This window comes from Plecotus auritus (genome assembly GCF_963455305.1).
Source record: "Plecotus auritus genome assembly, chromosome: 1".
NCBI classification, from domain to species: Eukaryota; Metazoa; Chordata; class Mammalia; order Chiroptera; family Vespertilionidae; genus Plecotus; species Plecotus auritus.
The window spans coordinates 225,572,136-225,596,363 of record NC_137770.1 but is presented as its reverse complement, the minus strand read 5'-3'; the positions used below and the strand labels follow the sequence as shown (position 1 = coordinate 225,596,363).

General features: G+C 38.3%; 1 pseudogene across 1 annotated transcript; it reads right to left on the bottom strand.

The window, feature by feature from the left end:
- Positions 1-2,159: 2,159 nt before the first annotated feature.
- On the bottom strand, positions 2,160-2,640 carry LOC308242106 (large ribosomal subunit protein uL23-like; annotated as a pseudogene). The gene has a single exon. The product of its transcript is annotated as a large ribosomal subunit protein uL23-like (transcript).
- Between the last annotated feature and the right edge of the window lie 21,588 nt (positions 2,641-24,228).

The window sequence follows — 24,228 nt, the reverse complement described above, 5'->3', positions numbered from 1 at the left end:
CATGGGGGCCACGTTGGCTTAGATCAATTCACTGGTTTCCTTGGAAGTCCCCTCCAAATTGGTGAGTTTGAATCTACTTTCTGTCTTATGTGTTCCATAGTGAAACCGTATGTGAATAATAGTATTGTCAGACATGATTGTTTAATGGAAAGAGCACTGCAATGAGCATCAGAAAACAGAGTTCTAGTCCCAATTCCGCCATTGCTTGATGGTTTATGTTAATAGGTTAATTTATCTCTCTGGACCTCTCTTTATATTGATCTTGGACTTCTGGCCTCTAGAACTGTGTAAAAGTAAATTTCTATTGTTGAAGGCAATTCGTCTATGGTATTGTTATGGTCTCCTAGCAGACTGACACAGAAGCATTACACATGATATATCATCTGTGAGACAAAGTCATTCTAATAGAAAAACCTGTGAGTAAGAAATGAAGCTAAATGCTGTGTGAAGTTGGGTGAGGAACTTTGTTTTGCAAAGATTCAAATTCTTCCTTTTAAAAATAGAGGCAATAGTACCTAGTACCTAATTTATTGGGTTACTGTGAGGATTAGATGATTAAATAAGATAATTGAAGGAAGTGCCTTGTCAACTATAATAAATTATATAAATATCCTGATCTACCCCACCCATCCTGGGAATCTTCTATTTTAGAGAGACAAAGGAGATAACTCCTCACCGATAGTCACTCTGATCTCCTCAGACCATTCTTGGGCAGGAAGTTCCACCCAGGTCTCTCAGACTGAGAGGACAAATACTCCAAAGGCACGTAAACAATGTCCTTCCCCAACTTCTCTGAAGTCAAGTGTATTGGCTTCCTTTAAGGCAATAATTCTAAGGAAGCAACTCGACATAAGACAACTTTTCCATTGAGTTTTTTCCCAACTTTATGAGGCATAATTGACAAACATAATTATATATATTTAACATCTACAATGTGATGACATCATGGAAAGATTACCAAGATCAAGGTAATTAACAAATTCATCACCTCACATAGTTAACCCTTTTTGTGGTGAGAACATTTAAAATCTACTCTCAGCAACTTTCAAATATATAATACACTATTATTAAATGTAATCAGCATGTTGTACATTACATACTTTCAGTTCTTGATGAAGATTATAAAGAAAACAGCACAGAAATCACAAAATGTTAGCTTAGGAGAAAAATGTTACTTATTTAGAACTCAGGAATAACAAATTAGTGGGTCCTTTGTGTTAATTTCTATGTGACATCTTCCTCCTATTTTAAAATTATGCATTCTTTGAAATGTTATTCGGTTCTCTTTACGCTTTTGACAGGTTTATGTCCAGTGTGATTTAATTAGGAGTCTGTTTTTATTTTGAAAAAATTAATTGAGATAAATATGTGTTCAGAACACAGATGAATTTCTCTTGGGTCTTTATTGAAAAGAAGTTACCCTGTTTTGTTGCCAAAGACACCAAAATTGCTGGTTTACTGGTTAGTCATTTCTTTACCAATGAAAAGAGACAGCATAGAGATTTCCTGGAAAATGAATTTATGTGATTGGAAATAGTAGGTTAAAATCTTTCTGCTTCACTATTTAGGAACATAACAGGGACTAAACAAGATTACAGAATATTAAACTGTGTAGAACTAGATTATCCCTGCACTGTTTAAGAACTAGGGCCAAGTGTCTCCCTTTTTATTTTAAAATTAATAATGTCTTTTATTTCATTAACCATAGTCATTGTGTAATTTTTATTCACTTAAAATTAAAAATTCAGAATATCATAAAGGATGACTAGTGGTTTTGATGTGATAGAAGATGATGGAGCTACTGGGGCTTAAAAGTAAAATTCTCTCAGGGTATAGCCTATCATTTTAGGAAAAGAAAACTACCTTCGGAAGCTGTATTAATTTGGAATTACCATCCAAGAACTGTTACATGTTACATCATTAGTCTTTGATAGCTCAAATGCAGGGAGTATGGGCCAAATATGAAAGAAAGTCAATGAAAGGAGGAAAAGAGATTCAATTATGTTATTGCTTAAGTACAAAGAAGAAAAAAATCTTCAGTCTAAACATATCTGCTATCATTTAAATAGAAAAGTTTTCAATCATATATTTATGGTTTTTATTTTTATATTTTTTCAGTGCAACATTTTTATATTTAGAAATAGGCAGCTGGATTCAGTTTAGATGATCCCAATTTTGTTGGCAACATCCAAAGCATCATAGTCAGGAGCCAGTTGAACATATGCCTTCTTCTCTCCATCAGGCTTGATCAGGGTGTTGACCTTGGCCACATCAGTGTCATAGAACTTCTTCACAGCCTGTTTGATCTGGTGCTTGTTGACCTTGACATCCACAATGAACACAAGTGTATTATTGGCTTCTATCTTCCTCATGGCTGACTCGGTAGTCAGGGGGAATTTGATGATGGCATAGTGGTCAAGCTTGTTTCTCCTGGGTGCGCTCTTCCGAGGATATTTAGGCTGCCTTTGGAGCCTTAGTGTCTTTGGCTTTTGGAAGGTGGGTGAGGTGTGGATCTTCTTTATTTTTGTGGCTGCGGACACCTTTCAACACTGCTTTCTTTGCCTTCAAAGCCTTTGCTTTGGCTTCGGCTTTGGGAGGGGCAGGGGCTTCCTTCTTAGCTTTCGGCACCTTCTTCGTCATATTTATGATTTTTAATTACAAAAGTAGAACCTGCTGTATCTCAAAAAATACCTAAGCATATGGTAGTCTTTTGATGTGCCAACTTGGCTAGGCTATAGTCCCCAGTTATCCATCAAATGCTAATCTAGGTGTTGCTTGAAGGTATTTTGTAGATCTGATTAAAGTCCATAATCGGTTTAATTTAAAGAAGATTATTCTAGATAGTATGAATGGGTTTGATTCATTCTGTTGAAAGGCCTGAAGAGCAGGGCTGAGGCATCCCTGAAGTGGAAGCAGCTCTACCTGCAGATTGCAGCTTGAGCATGTGCCTGAGAATTCCAGGTTGCCCTCCTAACATCATGTCCAACAGAGTTTGGACTTGCTTTATCAGACCTGACAACTACATAAACACACTTCTCACAATATATTTAGTATTTCACACCTTTTACTGGTTCTGCTTCTTTGGGTGAGTCCTAACTGATACAAATTTTGGTGAGGTGAGAGGAACAGAATCTGAAGGATGAATTTTCTGAATTGGTTCTGGGTTTTCTGGAATTGATTCTCTAGTTGATAGGTTTAAAGTTACCAATGACTCTATTGCTCTTAGTAAAGAGAGCACAGATGGTCCATGGTTTGATGTGGCAACAGACGTATGCAAAATATTACCACTGAATACTCCCAATCAAATACCTATAGAAAGTGAGGTTCTGGGTGATCATGAGTTTGCTATGTTAGGACATTTTAGTCAAACTAATTAGTATAATGGGATTGACTGGTTGCCCTACCTGTGCTGGAACAAATGGAAAAAAATAAGAATGAATTCTAGGCTTGAAATTCCTAGCATGAGCCCTGCGTAAATCACTTTAAAGCTTCAACATCTTCCCTGAAAAAACTCTTGTCTATCCTAGTTTCAGGGCTACGCTTTCTGAGAACCAAACCCAGAGTCGCATACTGTGGCTGACTAAATTAAATGCAAATTGAATTCCCTCCCAGGGTGCTATTAAACTGAGGGCCTTTATTGGGAAGGAATGAGTTCCTTAAAATTAGAATGGGGTCGTATAAGTAGCTCCTGATAAAGCTGGGGATATTGAACCCCTAAATTCTGCCAAGTCTTTTTTTGCCAGGAAAAGCAGTCCTTTCATCTTTGCCTAAAAAAACCACAATGGCCTCCCCGAGGCAGTTGTCTGACAAGGCCCTATTTACTCTCCAAAGGATGTACTGTTTAATGTCCCTTTTGGATTCTAAACCTCTCATTGGATTCAGTTCACAGAAGGCCCCAAAGGTTGAGGGAGAGATTTTTAACCCAAGAGGAGGTTCACTATACACTGAAAGAACTGTATTATTATTATTCTTCTCTGGGCCAATTTATAGAGACAGAAATCTTGGTAATGTGTGTGAGAATGGATCTTAAAGGTTTGGGATAATTGTGGAAGAATATGTTGTTGGAGTAGGATAATTTTATTGATATGGGGTCAATTATGAGAGATTCTGGATTCAAGTTTTAGCTTCAGGGGATGCAATAGGCTTTAACCATTTGGTTGATTGACTGAAATGTGGACTAGAGAACAGCTTTACTAAAGGGAATTGCCAGCTATACTTTAGAATAAGGGTGGGGAATGTCCAGCCTGTGGGTCACATAAGCCCACAAAATTATTTGGTTTGGTCATGCCCAGGCAATTGCAGGTGGGATTCGAAATTCAATATATCTAGGAGCTTTTTTTCAAAGCAACATAAATTTATATTAAGTGAATAACATGAAGTGAATAATGTTACAAATATCCAAATGGCCCTTGGCGGAAAAAAGGTTCCCCGCCCCTGCTTTAGAGAAAGGTTTCCAAAGGCTTAGGAAGCCTGGAATGTTAGAGTGTTTGTAAGTCCCTGATTCAGCCCCTGGCCCAATATTCTAAGTGCTAGTGCCTCCTTTCTTTCCTAGTATAAAATAGGCTGCTATTATGTCAATTAAATGTAGAAACAAAATCATTTTCAGAGCCAAATTGCAGACATAGTATCAGTCTTTGTATGTGAGCATGACTGTTCTTGTAGGTCTGAAAACTATATAAACATGTATATATTAATGACACATTATTTACATATCTGTTGAGAGGATGTGACCCTGGTTGACCTGTAAGCAGGGCCCAGGCAATTGGAATCTCCTCTCCCCTCCCCTGTCCTTGGTATGTATGTTCTGCCCACTGTTCTCACAGTAGGAGTTGTTTCAAGGATGCAGTCTTGAGAGAGCAATGTGCTGCTGAGACTATTTGTACAGAATACATGTACCCAGGTAAGGCCTCTGTATAAACGTTTAAGATTCCAGCAGGTGGGTGTAGATCATGCAGCCACCTAGACAACCCTTGTATGTACGTTCACTTACTTATTAAACTGGTCACCTACCAACATGGTCTTTCGTTTCCCTCTGTGTATGGGTCCCAATTTTCAAATCAATGATATTATTAACTTTGGAAGGCTGACCCCTCTTTTAATTCAGATATTATTTTAAAAAATCCAGTATTTGATAACCAAAAGAGATTGCAAATTGCTTTGAGTTAACAAAGTAATAAATAAAATCTCAAGAATGTCTCACAAACTCCTTTTCCCCTCCTTTTATGAACTAATCTTTGTGGTTACTCCATTGCCTCCTGAGAAACTCCAATAACAGTTTTGGTTTAAAAGATAAAATAATTTTATTTTTATGAATCTGGGGTCAAAATTAGGAAAGGCATTATTAAAAAGCATTGGTCAAAAAATATTTGGTGTGTTGGCTCCTTCATTAGTCAGAATAATATATTTAAAATATGCAAAGTTTAACATAATACACATGAAAATTCTAGTTCTCTTTGGAGTAAAGAATTTTTCTTGCTCTATTTAAAATAAACCAGGAGCATGGTAAAAGACAGCATGAAAGCACAAAAGTAGACTCATGAGAATTAAAAGTCTATATAAGTAGGGAAAAAATAAGCTATGATTTTCTGAGTAAAATCTGAAGATGCTAAATAATAATTCCTTTTTTTTCCCCTCAAAGGGAAAGCTAACTTTATAATCTAAGGTCACAATTTTTGTTTACCTATCAGTTCTCTCCTTTCTATTATGTATGACTCTTTTTTTTTTTTTAACTTTTTTTGGTATGGTATAATAGATTTAAACATAAAACAACCATATTGTAAAGTTTTAATTTTTTGCCTTAAAATATAATTAAACATTCCCATATGAGGCAATCCTATATAATAAAAGCCTAATATGATAAGTGTCCAACCATTTGTTCGACCGTTCGACCATTCGCTATGATGTGCACTGACCATCAGGGGACAGACACTCTGACCAGTAGGTTAGCTTGCTGTTGGGGTTCAGCTGATCGGGGCTGGGTGAGATGGGCCAGACATGCCCTGGAGCCCCCCTGCGGTCCCTCCCTGGCTCCGATCATGCACCAGTGGGGTCCCTCAGTCTGGCCTGTGCCCTCTCGCAATCTAGGACCCCTCAGGGAATGTCAGAGAGCTGGTTTTGGTCCAATCCCTGCAGGCCAGAATGAGAGACCCCACCGGTGCACAAATCCGTGCACCAGGCCTCTAGTATATATATAAAATTAACGTTAACAATTTTATTTAACCTTTATAAAATATAAATGCACATATATGTAAATATATATGCAGATATATACATATGGTGCAAGAATATAATACTATATGGCAACTCTGTATTTTTGTTCTCTCTGATTTAGAGAGAATGATTTCCATAGGAATTTTCTTCTTCTTCTTTTTTTTTTTAATAAATATTATTTACGCCTGGCTTTCGAGTAGTTAAAGTCAGTTGGAGGCCTTAGAAAGTAAATTAGTCATTCTTTAAAAAACAATACAGTCACTGCTGGTATTAAAAAGTTCCATAAAAATAAATTTATGAATTTATGCAAATTATTTGAGTAGGCTTGCTCCCTAGGTTCACATAATTTATAGCACTATCTGAAACTGTAAGATCAATCTGTTTAGTAAAAACTTTAGTTGTTATAAATCAATCTGGTTAAACATATTCTCATTTTTATAATTGGAAATATAAGTGACACAAGTGCTAGTTTATCTGACCAGTAAACCAGAATAGAAAGCTTAGAAAGTTTCAATTAGTTAGGCTTTCTATAAAGAAATTAAGCAAAGTCTTAAATAAATTGGAGTATTTCCTAGTATTGTTTTAACATTGCATTATTTTTACATTCTGATAAAATCAGAGAGAAAGCATATTATCCAGCCAGTATAGTTTCAAAGAATTCACCTTGATTAAATGTATTAATTAAATTTCTCTCTTGTTAGATATGTATACTAATTATTGAAATGTATTAAATAACTTAAAAGCAATGGATATCTTCACAGCCCTTAATTTGAAACCTTGTAAAGCCATTAAACTAATTCAAATAAAAAGCCCATCACTTTTAGAGCACAAATATGTTTCCCCTTAAATAATGAGCATATTTATTTATTTTTTAATTTCTTTATTGATTAAGGTGTTACATATGTGTCCTTATCCCCACATTGCCCCCCTCCATCCCACCCTACTCATGCCCTCACCCCCCTGTTGTCTGTGTCCATTGGTTAGGCTTATATGCATGCATACAACTCCTTTATTTAAAGCATTAAAGTTATTTTTTCCTTTGGAAAATTTCCTGTTATCAAATCTTAAATTTATATAAGCCCTTATTTAATCTCTATAAACCAATTAGCACATAAATTCCTATTAGTTTCAAGCGATCTAAGAAGCTGATTTATTCATTTTCACCCCTTTTACGTCAGATTTATTTGGGCAGGATATTTCCAGAGTACTACACGTGATGTATTTTATAACTGACTGAAATGGCTGACCATTGTAAAACAGAATAGTGTATCCCATTTTGTTTTAGAAGTCCACAGAGCTATAAAACTTGTTTAGAATAAAAACTCTCATGTGAACACTGTAATTCTAAATGAAATGGGGTTATATTGTGAGAAAAAAAAATAGTAGTTGATTCAGGAGGTGGTTGTGGTTTAGGTGAGGATGAACACAGACAAGGAAGGAAGTAACCTGGTCAGATATGGTTCTGAGCTTTAAGAGAACAGAGCTGGTTAATACAGGCATAACCTCCTCCATTTACATCTGCCACCAGAATGGTACATTTGTTGCATTTGATGAACCTACATTGATACATCACAATCAGCTAAAGTCCACAGTTTATGTTAGGATTCACTCTTGGTTTTGTGTAGTCTATGGGTCTGGACAAATGTATAATGGCATGTACCCATCGCTATGGTATCATACAGAGTATTTTCACAGCCCTAAAATCCCTCTGTGCTCACTTATTCACTCCTCCCCAGAGGGCTTTTTTTTTTTTTTAAATTCTGGAGTGATGAGACAGATTTTTTAAAAATTACAAAAATAGAAATTATAATGAATTGGCTTTTTTTCCTCTTTCAATTTGGCAAATATGAGAGCATTTCCCGCCTCAATTATTTGTTCATAGCGTGAATGGAACAGCCTTTCAGTACCTGTCCTTTCTGAAGGCAGAGCCTTGTGCTGTCGTCACTGTCCAGGCGTCCTCAAACTACGGCCCGCGGGCCACATGCGGCCCGCCGAGGACATTTATCCAGCCCGCCGGGTGCTGCTGCCTGTCCTGCTTAGCAGCCGACTCGTCCCGGGCCCGCAGTGCTCATAGGAATTTGTTCATAGTTTTTTTTTTAAACTATAGTCTGGCCCTCCAACGGTCTGAGGGACAGTGAACTGGCCCCTGTTTAAAAAGTTTGAGGACCCCTGCAACCAAATACCAACCAATACCTGCTCCTTTACCATCCAAGTAATCAAAAATTCTCTTCTTCCTATTGTTCAGGTAAAATCCTTAGAGTTATTTGTGACTTTTTTCTTTTCCTCACACCAAACATTTCAATCCATCAGAAAAACCTCTTGGGTCTACCTTAAAAATATATTCATCTAACCATTTTTCTCCACTTCCACTGCTATCACCTTAGTCTAAGTCGTCATCAAATTATGCAGATTATTACAATGATCCCTAAATGGAATCTCAGTGTTTAAACCACCCCCCAACGATTCGAAGTACAGAAGATAAAACAGAGATAATTTGGCACACAAAATAAGTAAATTAATGCTCAAAATGGCCTAGTGATTTTCTTTTCTTTTTTAATATGTTTTTATTGATTTCAGAGAGGAAGGGAGAGGAAGAGAGAGAGAGAGAAACATCCATGATGAGAGAGAATCATTGATCGGCTGCCTGCTGCATGCCCCCTACTGGGGATCGAGCCTGCAACCTGGACATGTGCCCTTCCTTCACTGGAATCAAACCTGGGACCTTTCAGTCCGCAGGCTGATGCTCTACCCACTGAGCAAAACCAGCTAGGGCCGGCCTAGTGATTTTGTACTCCACTTAGAGTAAAAACCTAAAAACTAAGAAATCCTTACAACCTTACACACTTAGATTCTAAATGTTTCTCTCATCTCATTTCCTGCTATTCTCTGCCATGCTGGTTCCCTCCAGTCATGCAGCTCCTGGCTGTTCTTGGCTTCCTCAGCATGTTCCTACCATACATCATGGCAAGTGGCCCTCCTTTTTCTCTCGCTTTCCCCACAATTCTCAAAGGGCTTATAAAATAATAATAAACAAACGGAATTGTATACTCAGCACAAATTATTTCACTTCAAAAAAGAGGTGAGATAATGACCTTTAAAAAAAACGAACACTCTTGAGTAATCATACCAGCAGCATTTGAGAAATGCTCAGAAGGAGAATGAATCTAGACGGAAGCTCAGAGATGCAGGAAGGAATAAAGAGCATGGAAGGGTAAATATGCATGAAAATAAATACCAGTTGTATGAAACAATGGAAAAAATGTCTTTCAAGGTTTCAAATCTATGGAAAATTCAAACACCCACCACAAACTAGTTGGATGAGGCTTAAAATAGTTTAAATATTCAATGGTTCTTGCATTATCCAGAAAGTGATAAAAGAACAAATTTAGTTAAAAAAATTAGAAGAAACATCAGCAGATTATCCCAAGGAAATGTAAAGAAAAAAAATTATAGATATAAGAGAAAAAAAAAAAGAGAAGGTACAAATAATTAAAATCGGTGTTTGCAAATAGTGTATCCTACAAATGCAAATAAATTTGAAAATTTAGATAAACATGAAAAACGTTCCTAGGGGAAAAAACCTCCAACTTACCAAAACTGACAGAAGAAAGAAAATTCAAATAATATAAAGGAGGAAAATGATATAATAACCTTCATAGATAGAACAGGCATTTGTTTAAAGGCAACATCCATTTATAACAAAAAAAAATTGAAAATTGGGAAGAAAAAAAGGGAATTTCTTTAACCTGATAAGACTTATATTCAAAATATCTATTTTCCATCCTTTTTATCAGCTTGCTTCAGTATGGCTATTTTCTTATATCTATTTCCCAATTCTTACTCAAAATCTCAGTTGTATTTCAGTTGTTTAAGCATACTTTTAAATATTAAAAAATAAGTATAATTATGTTAAAGTCTATGCTTTCTAACTATGACTCTCTTACTATTGTCTGTTTTTTCTTTTGATTACCAATCTATGACCCCTCCCTTGCATATGAAACAAAATAGAGAAAAATTTGAGGATCAGTATAATATTATCCTGTTACAGAAAATATATGCTTGATTTTGGCAGATGCCTGGTTAGGGACACTGGCTGAATCCACTCAAAGTTTGAGACTGAGAACCAGACTTCAGTCCTTGTGAGGACTGCATATTTCTAGTTCACTTTTACTTTCTAAAGTATAGTCTTTTGGGGTCCAGACCAAAAGCCTGCATTTTCACTAGCCTCTCTCTCTCTCTTTGTGAAGTCCTAAAAATTCATTATTTTTTCCTCTTTAGATATGCAAAGATTTTGAAAGCTCTACTGGGCTTCTAAGCATCTCAGAAACAAGTATTTTTTAGGAAAAAAATGTGGCTATCTATGTAAGAGTTAACTCCCTGGTTTTCCAATATTCTCTCAGATATTACCTTTTAAATGTCTCTGTGCTTTCATAGATCTCCAATGCATGGAAACAAACTTCTAAAAATATCTTGTTTAGCTTTTCCTTTTGTCCTCAGTAGGAGGATTTGACCTGATTACCTACTGTGCATTAGCTAAAGCCAAACTCCCATTATGTTTATTTTTAAGTGTAATTTGTATACTTAGAACATAATGCTAAATTTTCTACTTTAGTGTAATGATACAAAGTTTCCATTAAAGTAAATTTAGTGAGTAAAATGTAAGTCAATTTAAATAAAAATATCACGTAAATAGTATGTACGGAAGTTAGGTATTAGTTTAAAGTTAGACCAATATGACACAGGCATTAACGAATATGCCAGTGATTGAAGTCTGGGAAAGACAAAAGTGAAACAATCTATATTAAAAGAATAGTACAGTGTCTTCTAAGTTTTGATGCTCAGAGATGCCTGCCTCCTTTAACAGTATTATCCTCATTGGTAGGATCTCATACCCACAGACTCAATTTCCATAAAAATTGTGTTCTCTTTAGTTCCTATACTCAAGCCTCTGTGTGATTCATATTTTGCTCAACTGTTTATTAATATACACCATGTGTAGGATGTTTATAATATGTTGGTGATTTGGTGACTGATCTCGAGGTCCCTCAAAGCCCTCCTGATGAGATAGAAAAATGAGCAAACTGCTCTAGTGTCATGAGCATAACAATACAATAATGGACAGGAAACAGAAGTAGCATGATATTGATGAAACTGACATCCTTTGGGGGTGGGAAGCTATACAAATTTTCTAGGGGAAACTGGGGATGAATCAATTAATAATAATCTGCCAGGTGTCAGAGAAGGAAAAAGTGAAAAAGGTCCAATGAGAGTGGGGGAGGGAATTTTTGGGAAAGAAAAGAGTTGAGTAAATACAGAGGCATGAAACATCATTGCTTGAATGGGTAACTGGAAAGAGTCAATTATCTACACTAATAAAAGAGAAACATGCAAATTGACCATCCCTCTGCTATGCCCACCAGCCAATCAGGAGTGAGTACGCAAATTAACCCAACAAAGATGGCAGTGGCCATGGAGCTGGAGTGAGCAGGAGGCTTGGGTTACCCCTGGCAACGGAAGAAGCTAAGCTTCCCACCCACCCTGGCCTCCGCTCAAGGAGGGGCTGGGGCCTGGGTCGCCGGGGGTGACCCAGGCTTCCAGCCTGCCCTGGCCTCTGCTCAATGAGTGGCTGGAAAACAAAAAGGAGGGCCTGGGATCCTGGGTCGCCGAGGGGTGTGGCCAGCCTGAAAACAGCCCTCAGCCCCTTACTCAGGCTGGCCACACACCCATGGAGTAAGAGTCGCCGTTGGGGGGCCTGGCCAGCCTGCAAACATCCATCAGCCCCTTAACTAGGCTGGCCAGGCATCCCAGTGGGGATCCCCACACTGAAGGGGGTGTGGCCAGCCTGAAAACAGCCCTCAGCCCCTTACCCAGGCTGGCCATTCCCCCATGGAGTAAGAGTCCCTGCTGGGGGGGGGTGGCCAGCCTGTAAACTGCCATCAGCCCCTCACCCAGGCTGGCCATGCCCCCATGGGGTGAGGGTCCCCACTGGGGGGCATGGCCAGCCTGCAAACAGTCATTAGCCCCTCACCCAGGCTGGCCAGGTATCCCAGCAGGAACCCTACCCTGAAGGGGGTGTGGCCAGCTTGAAAACCACCCTTAGCCCCTCACCCAGGCTGGCCATGCCCCCCCAGCGGGGACCCTCACTCCATGGGGGCGTGGCCAGCCTACAAACCACCACAGGCCCCTCGCCCAGGCTGCCCCAAGCCCCAAGTGAACCCCCACCCTGATCCGGGACACCCTTCAGGGAAAACCAGCTGACCCCCACCCATGAACCAGGCCTCTATCTATACTAATAAAAGGGTAATATGCTAATTATACTGGGAGACCTTCCAGAAGACCTTCTGGACGTTCTTCTGGACAAAGCCATGGTGGTGGGGCCGAGGTAGAGGCAGTTAGAGGCCAAGAGGGGAGGGCAGTTGTGGGTGATCAGCCAGTGGGGGGTGCCATTGGGGGAGAGTAGACCAGCAGGGGGACCAGTTGGGAGCAAGCAGGCCATCAGTGGGGGGCAGTTTGGAGTGAGCAGGCCAGCAGGGGGGCAGTTGGGAGCAAGCAGACCAGTAGGGAGGGCAGGCCAGCAGTCAGAGTGGTTAGGGGCAATCAGGCAAGTAGACAGGTGAATGGTTAGGAGCCAGCAGTCCCAGATTGTGAGAGGGATGTCCAACTGCCGGTTTAGGCCCGATCCCTGTAAACTGGCAGTAGGACATTTTTCGAGGGGTCCCAGATTGGAGAGGGTGCAGGCTGGGCTGAGGGACATCCCCTCTGCCCCATGCACAAATTTCGTGCACTGGGCCCCTAGTCACTAATATAATAATTGAGAGGAGGAAGCAGCAAGATAACAGTAGGCCCTTTATCTGCAGTTTAACTTTTCATGGTTCCAGTGACCCATGGTCAACTGTGGTCTGAAAATATTAAATGGAAAATCCCAGAAAGCCTAAGTGACCATCAGTAGATGAGTGGCTAGAAAAGGTGTGGTACATTCACACTGCAGAATATTATGCAGCAGTAAAAAAAGAAGGATCTTTTACCCATTGAGACAGCATAGAGAGACCTGGAGAGTATTATGCTAAGTGAAATAATCCAGTCAGAGAAAGACAAGTATCACATGATCACACTCAGATATGAATCTAAAGAACAAAATAAACTGATGAAGAAAATAGATCCAAAGTCATAGAAGCATGGAACGGACGGTCGCATCTCAGAGTCCAGCTAGTTTTTGAATATCTCTGGAAATGGAAAAACCTTTCAGCAGCTGCTGCCACTGTGAGCGTGCACGTCTGGAATGCAGTGCTGGCAAATTAATGTGAGAACTCTTAAAACTCATTTTGCTCAAAGTTGTATTTAATACTAACATAGATGTTGGCCTCAATTTGATTAATATAATTTTGTTTCAACCTTTGTATCACAATTATAAATTAACCGGGAACAGGGAGCAGAAAAGAGATAAGGAAAATAATAAGAATTAATTTTTTATAAATATTATAATGGAAAAAATTCATCATTACTAGCTTCTCAATTTTCACCACATATATTTAAAAGTAATTATTCATCATTTAATAAAATGAGGAGTTATACAACAGAGTCTTTCACAGTAGATGTACTATAAATTCTTACTGTTAAATACCTAGGCTGCCTTCTTTTCTTCATGAATAAAATCTGAATAAAGTTAATTAGTACTGATAGAATTCTAGTTCACTATTGTTCTTATTTCTGTTTATTTCAATGACAATGAACCATTGAAAGGGACAGAAGAGTACTAATTTACTAAAATACATGCCTTAATTTTTATTATTAGAAATAATATTTGTTTACAAATAAATTATTTTTAATGCATTTTCGCTAACCTGGGCTTTGAAAAAAATATTTTTAAAGTATACATTTAAAAAATGAAAAGAGTACCTGGTGATGACATGGGAAAATATGTTAAGATTGGCAAGCTTTAAAAAATGTGAGTAGATACTTCAAATTTTAATTAATTCGTGGTATTCTCTTAATTATTCAAATAATGCTCACCAAAATGAATACCTAAAACATTAAGCACTGACAGCTTAATGGGGAGAGAATGTGCCAACCTCTTCACTGTACCATACTGGAAATCCCACAGCTCCTTTGTTTTTCAGGCCAAGAGGGCAGTTAATCAGTTTTTTGTTTTAGGATTTCTTTGCTAGCAGTGAATGCTGGGTCAGATTGGACCAGCGGAGGCCATTGCCAATGACCAGAGAAGGGGCTATGTGGGCCTACACCTGGGCAGCAAAATGGAGTGGGTCTGGTTTCAGTGAAGTTTCAGAAGTACAGTCAATGGAACTGGATTATTGGATATGAAGTGTGAATAAGAGAACAAATGTTGCCTTTAGATTTCTGGCTTATGTGAATGTATATAATCATTGTTTAGTTCATATAAAAAATCTTTATGTACCGCCCTAGCTGGTTTGGCTCAGTGGATAGAGCATCTGCCAGTGGACTGAAGAGTCCCAGGTTTGATTCCGGTCAAGGGCACATGCCTGGGTTGCGGGCTTGATCCCCAGTATGCGATGTGCAGGAGGCAGCCAGTCAATGATTCTCTCTCATCATTGATGTTTCTATCTCTCTCTCCTTCTCCCTTCCTCTCTGAAATCAATAAAGATATATTAAAAAAGATGTATGTACCTTCTCCTTTGTGTTAGGCACTATGCTAAGCACTAGGGCTATGGTGATTAACCAAATCACGCTGTTGGTACTTAAGCTTGCATCTCTCAGTGGTGTGTGTTCACATGCCAGCTCTGACTCCTGGCAACCCTGTGAATGAATGATGTCCTCAGGAGCCCTGCTCAGCTCCCACAGACTCAGGCTTATGGCTTCTTTCATGAAGTCAATCCATCTCTTATTTGGTCTTCTTTCCCTGCTGCCCTCTATTTTCCCAGCATTATTGTCTTTTCCAAAGACCCCTGCCTTCTTCTCGTGATATGCCCAAAGGAGGCTAGTTTTAGTTTTATTACCTTTGCCTCCAGCGATGTTTCAGACTTAATTTGCTCTAGAACACACTGTCAGTGGTGCCATCAGATACAACTGAGGGGCCGATAAATTACTTTGTTGAAGTAATTCACTGGTCAGCTTTCATTAGAAATCTTCAAAAATCTCCAGGTACCAGGTATGAAGTAAGCAAATGGAGCAAAATTGTGAGAGGTAGTAATGACTACTTCTTTCCACATGGGGGCACTTTTAAATTCAGAAACAATTCTTGCCCTTGCCCCAACCTCAATGTTGTTATTTGGGAACAGAATGATTGTGGATATTTACATTAATCCCCAATATATGTAAATGTCTTTTTTTTAAAAGAAGAAAACAAATAAGCACATTTTCCTCAAACTCGTTGGCAGAAATGCTATCTTTTGAAAATACATAGTCTGTCCCCTATTTTTCTTATCATTCTAGAAGTACTGTACAAAGAAGAAATTTGTTCAGTTTTTCCCTTTTCCACCTGCTCTTTATTTATTTAGAAAACCTAAAAGGTAACTAAGAGCTGCCATTTATTTGAGAGCTTAAATTTCCTCTATGACCCAAATGATTTTAGTTATTAGACAACTTTTGGGGAACAAAAAGGATATTAAATATGGCAAAATTAGAGTGCTTTTTTTGGCAAGTGCAAAAAGTTCTCTAATTTTGAATTTTAGCTTAGATAAAAGGAACACTATATTAGATTCTGGAAAAATTGTAGGCCGTCTCTCTGAAAAATAAATGTGTCATTAAATTCTAGCTTTTCACTAACTGTGCTTATGTATTCATTTCCAGCTATTATGTGGAGAGAAAAAAATTATCGTCTACCTATCTGATACCAAAAAAAAAAAAAAAATCATCATCTTATCCATTGTAGAGTAAAAGTGTTGTAGTTGTTATTTTGTAATCATTCTGATTTGGTAAATGTCAGTGTTAAATTCTTTTTTACATGTTAATTGATTTAAAAAATGTGAGTAGGAACTTCAAATTTTAATTAATTCGTGGTGTTCTTTTAATTATTCAAATAATGCTCACCAAAATGAATACCTAAAACATTATTGTTATGAAATATAATTTAAAGCTTATTAGGATGGGGTCTGCAAATAAGGAGAATGAAAAATTTGATGTGATTAGAAACTCTTCTTTTTAAAAAATAAGTCTTAAAATATTTGAGGCATTTTAAGGTACTGAGTAAGAACACAGGTTAGAAGCCAAACCGGCTGGGTTCCAATCTAACTCTATCATCTTTTAGTTAACTGATGTTGAATAATTTATTTGACCTCTAAGAACCCATTTCCTCAATTATTAAATAAAATTTAAAATTAATGTATAAGATTACTTTGAAAATGAAGAGATAATGAATTTAAGTTGCTTCGCATAGTGCCCACCCAGCACAAGTATTTAATCAATGAATGTTAATTTTTATGATTATTGATGAATAAATACATGCTTATTGCATAAAACGGGAATACAGAAAAGTATAAAGGAGAAGAGCAAATCCAAAGATAACCATGCACCATTAATCTGCACACATAATAATCAGCTTTTCCCTTTGGTTGGTCAGAGTCTTCCGAGAAGGCCCTTCCAAGCCTTCGAAGAGATGGGCGGGCAGAGTTCCAGGAACCTCCTTGGACAAGACAACTGAGTGCCAGTATTCAATATGTAATTGCTTATTTCCACCTTTTCTTTTAGGATGGGAATCCTGCTTGCACCTATGACTGGGGTCCCTCATATCACAGTTTCTTTGTCTTACTTTCTTTATAGAATACAATTGCAGTCTGCTAGAAGTGGATCAACAGTCATCCAGTTGTAGAGAACAGAATATTTCTCAGTAGGATATGGTTGATTTCAAATCAGATTTATTCAGAGTTTTGACCAGGAAACTTTAGGAAAGACCTCAAGGATACCCAGTATTGGATATTGTGTCAATTCTTTTTTCCCCCCATCAGCACATCTGTATCTGCTCTTTCCCACACCCCTGACCTCATGCCTCTCCCAGATTGCCGAAGACCTTAATTTTACTAAGTCACCCGTATTTTTCTGGAGAAAAGTCATGTGGTCCAATGAATCACGTTTCCAGTTGCATCATGCAGATGGCAGAGTGAGAATTTCATGGAGACAGCATGAAAGTATGCACCCCACATGCATGAATACAATCCTTCAAGCTGGTGGAGGCAGTGTTATGGTTTGGGGCATGTTTTCCTGGCATGATTTGGGCCCTTTAATTCGTGTGGAACAACATCTGAATAGCACAACATACCTAAGTATCATTGCTGATCAAGTTCATCCTATCAGGTTGATGGGCATATCTTAATGGAGATGGCTTCTTCCAATAAGACAATGCACCATGCCACAGTGCTCATATTGTGCAGGAGTGGTTTCAAGAACATGAGGGAGACTTTACCTTGCTTAGGTGGCCCCCACAATCACCAGATCTCAACCCAATTGAGCATTTGTGGGATGAAGTTAAAAGAGCCATCAGGCAGCTGGTTCCACAACCATCAAATCTCACAGAACTGGACAGTGCTATTCATCAGGCATGGTGTCAGATTCCTTGCATCACCTTTCAACATCTCGTGGAGTCAATGACAAGAAGAATCGCTACAGTAATGAAGGCAAAAGGTGGCCCAACAAAGTACTGATAGGGTGGTCATAATAATCTGGCCACTCAGTGTAAAGTCCTGCCATTTTGTTCCCATGGGGCACAAAACTGATTTTAAGCCTAAGCTTCCTGTGTGGTCAGCCAAGGTTGTCATGGAACCTGAATTACAGTTTGTTAGCCCCTCTGCCCATTCTTGCTTTCGGTCAGTTTATTTGTGTCTGGAGTGAGCAGAAAGACAGAGATTTCTCTTTGATTTCATGCAATATTTTCAGAATCTGATGCAGTGTCTGACCTCAGTAGTGATCAATAAGTATTTGCTGAAGGAGTGATTGAGTTAAATTCACAATGGATCACAGAAGAGAAGCAGGGATGTCCTTAAGAATGTTCTCACCCTTACAAAACACAGGAAGTCTTAGAATGACCATCATTTTAGTGAAGAAGGCATTTCAGAGCCAAGCATTCTGGTGCATTTCCAGAGAGGAGCCCAGGACTTCTTGAGGAATTGTAGGAGATCTGCACTTGCAGCATTTGCACAGATTGTGCAGCAGCAAGCAGGAAGGGAACTAGCTAAACATAAAATCACACACTTGATGAAAATCTGCACTTTAATGACTGAGCTTTTCAAACCGAAGAAATGACAAGAGGCCAAGCTATATAGGCCTGGCTCAAGGACCACCACCAGGCCCAAAGGAGAACCAATAACAATACAGACACAAATGAAAGCTGATCAAGAGAAAGTGAATAGACACAGAAGAGAAGTGATTGCTTAACCACCATGACTATGGGTTTTTACCAACTCCCTAGTGGAGAAATATTGCACTTATTATCATTTTGTAGTCTGTTTAAAATAGATTTATACTAAGGTTAATGGTTTCCTAAATTGGATGTGGTTTATTTGATAGCTGTGATCTTCAACCAAGCATCTAACCGTTAAGGATAATATCTGGATTGGGTAGTCAGTTTGGGTCCGGAGTGAGCAGAATGACAAGTGGAACCAGCTGCAGAGTGAATGCTTCAATATGATTTTTATTGCTTTGGGTGAGGCTTCCTTAGAAAAAAGTTGTGTATGTTTTTTTAAAAAAAGATAACATTCACATTGTTAAATGTTACTAAACTTATTATTTTGATATTTAATGTTTTAAAAACTCTAAGTAATGAATGATTTAAGCCAATGGTTGGCAAACTGCAGCTCTGTTGACTAATGAGTTTGCCGACCACTGACCTAGACTCTCGATTCCAATAATTACAGGCTGTTGTTGTTCCTTGTGATTAAGCCCCTATCCCAGTGGTCGGCAAACTCATTAGTCAACAGAGCGGCAAACTGTGGCTCGCGAGCCGCAGTTTGCCAACCACTGGCCTAACTGATCCTATGTAAGCAATAGAATTATACGTATATAGTACTAGAGACCCGGTGCATGAATTTGTGCACCGGTGGGATCCTTGGACCTGGCCAGCGATCAAGGCCTATTGGGAGGCCGGCTGGCTGAGGGGTGGGGGAGGGGCTGCGGAGGTTGGCTGGCTGGCCCCCCAATTGAGGCTGATTAGGGGTGGGGGGCAGCTGGCTGGGGGGAGGAGCCACAGGAAGTTGGCTGTGGGAGTGCACTGACCACCAGGGGGCAGCTCCTGTATTGAGCATCTGCCCCCTGGTGGTCAGTGTGCATCATAGCGACTGGTCGACCGGTTGTTCTGGTCATTCCGGTCATTTGGTCATAACAGTCGCTTAGACTTTTATATATATAGGTATGCATGCATTAATACACATTAACTTATAAAATATATTTTTAAGTGCAATCTAGACACTCCACCCCTCTCACTTTCTCTTAGGATTTTGCTAATTGATTTTGAAGAGAATTGTATTTTTATACCTTGTTTGACTTTTGCTAATTTTCTTTCTAGATAAACAATAGTCATTGTGTATTAAGAAACACAATAATCCAGTCATATTCTTAAAATGTTGCTATTTTTAAGAATTTTTTTCAATTACAGTTTGCATTATATATTATTTTGCATTAGTTTCCGATGTGTAGTACAGTGGTTAGACAATACTATGCTTTACAAAGTCTTCCCCTGATATTTCCCGTACTTACCTGGCACCATACAGTTAAGACAATGTTATTGACTGGATTTCCTAGGCTGTACTGAAATGTCGCTGTTTTTTAAAATTAACTGAAGAAATTCCATCTTCATATGACATTGGAGGTGACATAAGTAAAAGAGAAAATTTTATACAGCATGACTTAATAAAAACAAAGGTTTGATTAGGGCTTTTTGTGAGCATTTTTCAGGAAAATGGAAAACTTAATTATTTCTTCATTTGGTTAATTTTTTTCCAGGTCAGGAAAAGAATGATCTTCTGAAATTATTTATTTGAAGACATATGAAATTTAAACTTGTAGGTCCTCTCAGGAAGATTTTTCATTTGCAAATAATTTAAAAATTATTTCCTAGGTGATAATTCTTTAACAAGGTGTTTGTATTGAAATCTTATTATAGAAACCATGAAGCTATTCCTTGGTAGAGACATATTTATTACTTCAGGAGAAAAACAGGTTACCTAATTTTCAAACAGGCTGTAGTTGCCTTCTGAGATTTAGGAATGCCATTGGCCTGTACTATGTTGTTTCAATGGGTAAATTTCAACTAGAAACGTTAGGCATTTTTTAAATCATGGTGTTTGTCTCTACAATTAAACACATGTTGTCAAAAATATTTACATTCCCTGTGAAAAGTACAGTGTGAAACAACAAGGATCCCAGGAGCATGAATATTAATCACTAACAGTAATAAACACTTGTTATAGTTGATACTGTAATAGAGGATGCCTACCTAAAAAGCAGTACCACAATACATCATGGGCTACACGCCTAGGGAGATGCCTAACAAGTGCAGTAAGGAAGAGATCACTGTGGGATTGCTACATCAAGAAAGACTTTGAGAAGGTGTCTCCTCATCCGGACTCTGACATGCAAGAGTCAACTCAATTCATAGACCTTCACGCATAGCAAGCATGTCAAACTCAAAGGCTAACGTGGGCCAAATACTAGGTGTACCAGTTAATAATGTGGACTTTTTTCAATAGATGGAGTTTCACATATGTTGATATATATGTGATTTGATATGTATGCTATTTTGTTGTATTGACAGCAAGCTTCAAAACTTCATATGTCAAATTTGCTGAAGGTGTTAACATCATAGATATTTTTATGCTTAAAAATGTCGAATTTCATGCCAAAAAAAGAGCATTTGCAGGAAGTTTTAATTCAATACTTTATTTTGAAGAAAAAGTTATCATATACTTCAGGAAGATTATGGTGAACTTGCTCCATCTCAAGGTACTTGTGAATGCTGGTTTAAATGCTTTAAAAGTGATGATTTTGATATGAAAGACAAAGAACATCCAGGTCAACCAAAAAAGTTTGAAGACCAACAATTACAAGCATTATTGGATGAAGATCCATGTCAAACTCAAAAACAACTTGCAGAAAGATTAAACGTTGCTCAGCAAACAATTCTGATCATTTACAAGCAATGGGAAAGATTTAAAAGGAAGGAAAATGGGTGCCACATCAACTGAACAAAAGACAAATGGAAAACCAAAGTCATCAGTAAAATGTTGCTTCAACAGCACAAAAGAAAGTCTTTTTTGAATCGAATTGTGACTGGCGATGAAAAGTGGATTTATTTTGAGAATCCCAAATGCACAAAATCATGGGTTGATCCAGGTCAACCATCAACATCAACTGCAAGGCCAAATCGCTTTGGAAAGAAGACAATGCTCTGCATTTGGTGGGATCAGGAAGGTGTGGTGTATTATGAGCTTCTAAAACCAGGTGAAACTGTTAATACTGATCACTACTGACAACAAATAATCAATTTAAACCACGCTTTGATCGTGAAACAATCAGAATCTTCCAGAAGACATAGCAAAGTAATTTTGCTTCATGATGACGCACCATTACACACTTCAAAACCAGTTAAAGACACGTTAAAAGATCTTGCCTGGGAAGTATTAACCCATCCACCATATTCACCAGACCTTGCTCCTCCACATTACCATTTGTTCTAATCAATGGCATACACGCTTCCTGAGCAGCACTTCAAAACATACGAAGAAGTGGAAAATTGGGTCTCTGAATGGTTTGCCTCAAAACAAGGAAAGTTCTATTGGGATGGTATCCACAAATTACCTGAAAGATGGGGGAAATGTGTAGCTAGCGATGGACATTACTTTGAATAAGCACTTTTGATGTTTCTCTTGAAATTATCATGTTTTCTTTGATTACAAAATCCGCCATTATTAACCGGTACACCTAGTAAACAAGGCATGTGGCCCGCAGGCCGCGAGTTGGACATGCTTGCTGTACAGTCACTGGTAATTCCAATTAGATGTGAAATGTAATGAAGATTCATGGAATTATTTCTATGTGTCAGGCACTGTTCTTTGTGCTTAAGAACAAGGACTTTCTCTTTATAACCTCCAAATTGCAAGTGAGGAAATTTGAGGGTTTGAAGAGTTGAAGAAACATGTCCAAGGATCTACAAAATGCTGAATGTTGGCCAAAGCAGCACATGCATGGTAAAGAGGAGAGTAAAGAGAGAGAAATTATAAGCAGACATTAAGATGTTTGTATTTTATTTTTTTAGGCAGACATTAAGACATTTGGATATTTATTCATATGTTTGACTCAATTTAATCATTTTTCAAATAACTGATCCTTTGAATTAAATTCTTTCTTCATTAAAAAAAAAAAAACAGGTAGAAAACACATAAATCTACCTTCTTAACAAAATTTTAGTGGAAAGCACATTATTAACTATAAGATCTCCTTTCTTTGCTTTCATATAGTTCACAATGATTTACAACATAATGGTGTTTAAAATCCTATATAATAAAAGGCTAATATGCAAATTGACCAAACAGCAGAATGACTGGTTGCTATGACATGCACTGACCACCAGGGGGCATATGCTCAGCACAGGAGCTGCCCTCTGGTGGTCAGTGCACTCCCATAGGGGGAGTGCCACTCAGCCAGAAGTCAGCTCATGGCTGGCGAGCACAGTGGTGGTGGCGGGAGCCTCTCCTGCCTCCGTGGTAGCGCTAAGGATGTCCAACTGCCGGCTTAGGCCCGCTCCCCAGGAGGAGCAGACCTAAGTCGTCGGTCGGACATTCCCCAAGGGCTCCCTGACTCAAGAGGGCACAGGCCAGGCTGAGGGACAACCCCCGCCCCCGAGTGCACAAATTTCATGTACCGGGCCTCTAGTATTAATATGATTAGCCTTTCTCAGAGGATGTGTTCATATAAGGCATTTCAATTTTATTAATGCCTGATAGTCTAAGTAGGTGCTAATTTTTAAAAAGTATTTCCACCTTTAAAAAAGTCACAAAATTATTTTTCCAGAGTGCTGCATCATTTGTAGATTCTGATACTGAATCTCTCCCTCTCTCTCTCTCTCTCTCTCTCTCTCTCTCTCTCTCTCATCTTTTGGCTGCAAGCAAAAGTATATACAAGAGTTGCTCAAGGGGTTTGGAGAGTCAGTCCAAATTTGTTATAACAAAATCAGTGGTTTCAGTGCTGATTCTCAGTGCTTTGAAATGTTTATTGAACTGGATAGCCTCATTTCAATCCATTTTTTTTTTCCTTTTCTGAGTGGTTGATACCCATATGTTAATTATTTTTAAATATTTAGAATGTCAGCCCTTAATAGCATCAAGGAGCAGATTCCTATCTCTCCCGTACACTGTTCATTCCGCTTTGACCAAGATAATTATGTAAACTCCAGACATAAGAATTATGTTCAAGGAAGAAAAAGAAGAAAGGATGGCCCATTGTCAACAGAACAGTAAAATTCTTCTCAGAAACCTCTCAGCAGAGTGAGCTAACTAGTGATAGCTGTCGCAGAGTTAGAGATAAGTGCTTAAAAGTATTCAAACGAGTTGTTGAAATGACAAACATCTGTTCTTTCTCAAGTCCTTAGGGTCGAGGAGAGGATGAGCCAAGAACATAGACACCCAATGACAATACCGTGAAGTCTAAATGCAAATAACTGTCCTTACAGCTTGATGAAGCCACTTCTGATCCATCACACAACTTCATTTGATTAGATTGTTTTTATTTACTTGGGCTTTGAATTCCATAATTACAATCGAGTGTACTTAAGTAATTCTCCAAAAGAATCTTTTTAATTAATTCTCTACTCTTCTGAGGTGTTGTTAGGAAACTTAATTTTACTTGGTGTTCATTAGATACAAAGAGAGCTGTGAGAGTACTCTCATGAGAAAGGGGAAACAATGAGAGAAAAGAAAAACTAATCTTTTCTGACTGCCTACAATGAGACAGTCCCTGCTACATAAGTAATTTCATTTAATCCTCACAGAAGCTTATCAGGAATTGAGGTTTAGAAATATTAATTACCTAAGATCACATTAATAATAAGTGGCAAAGGAA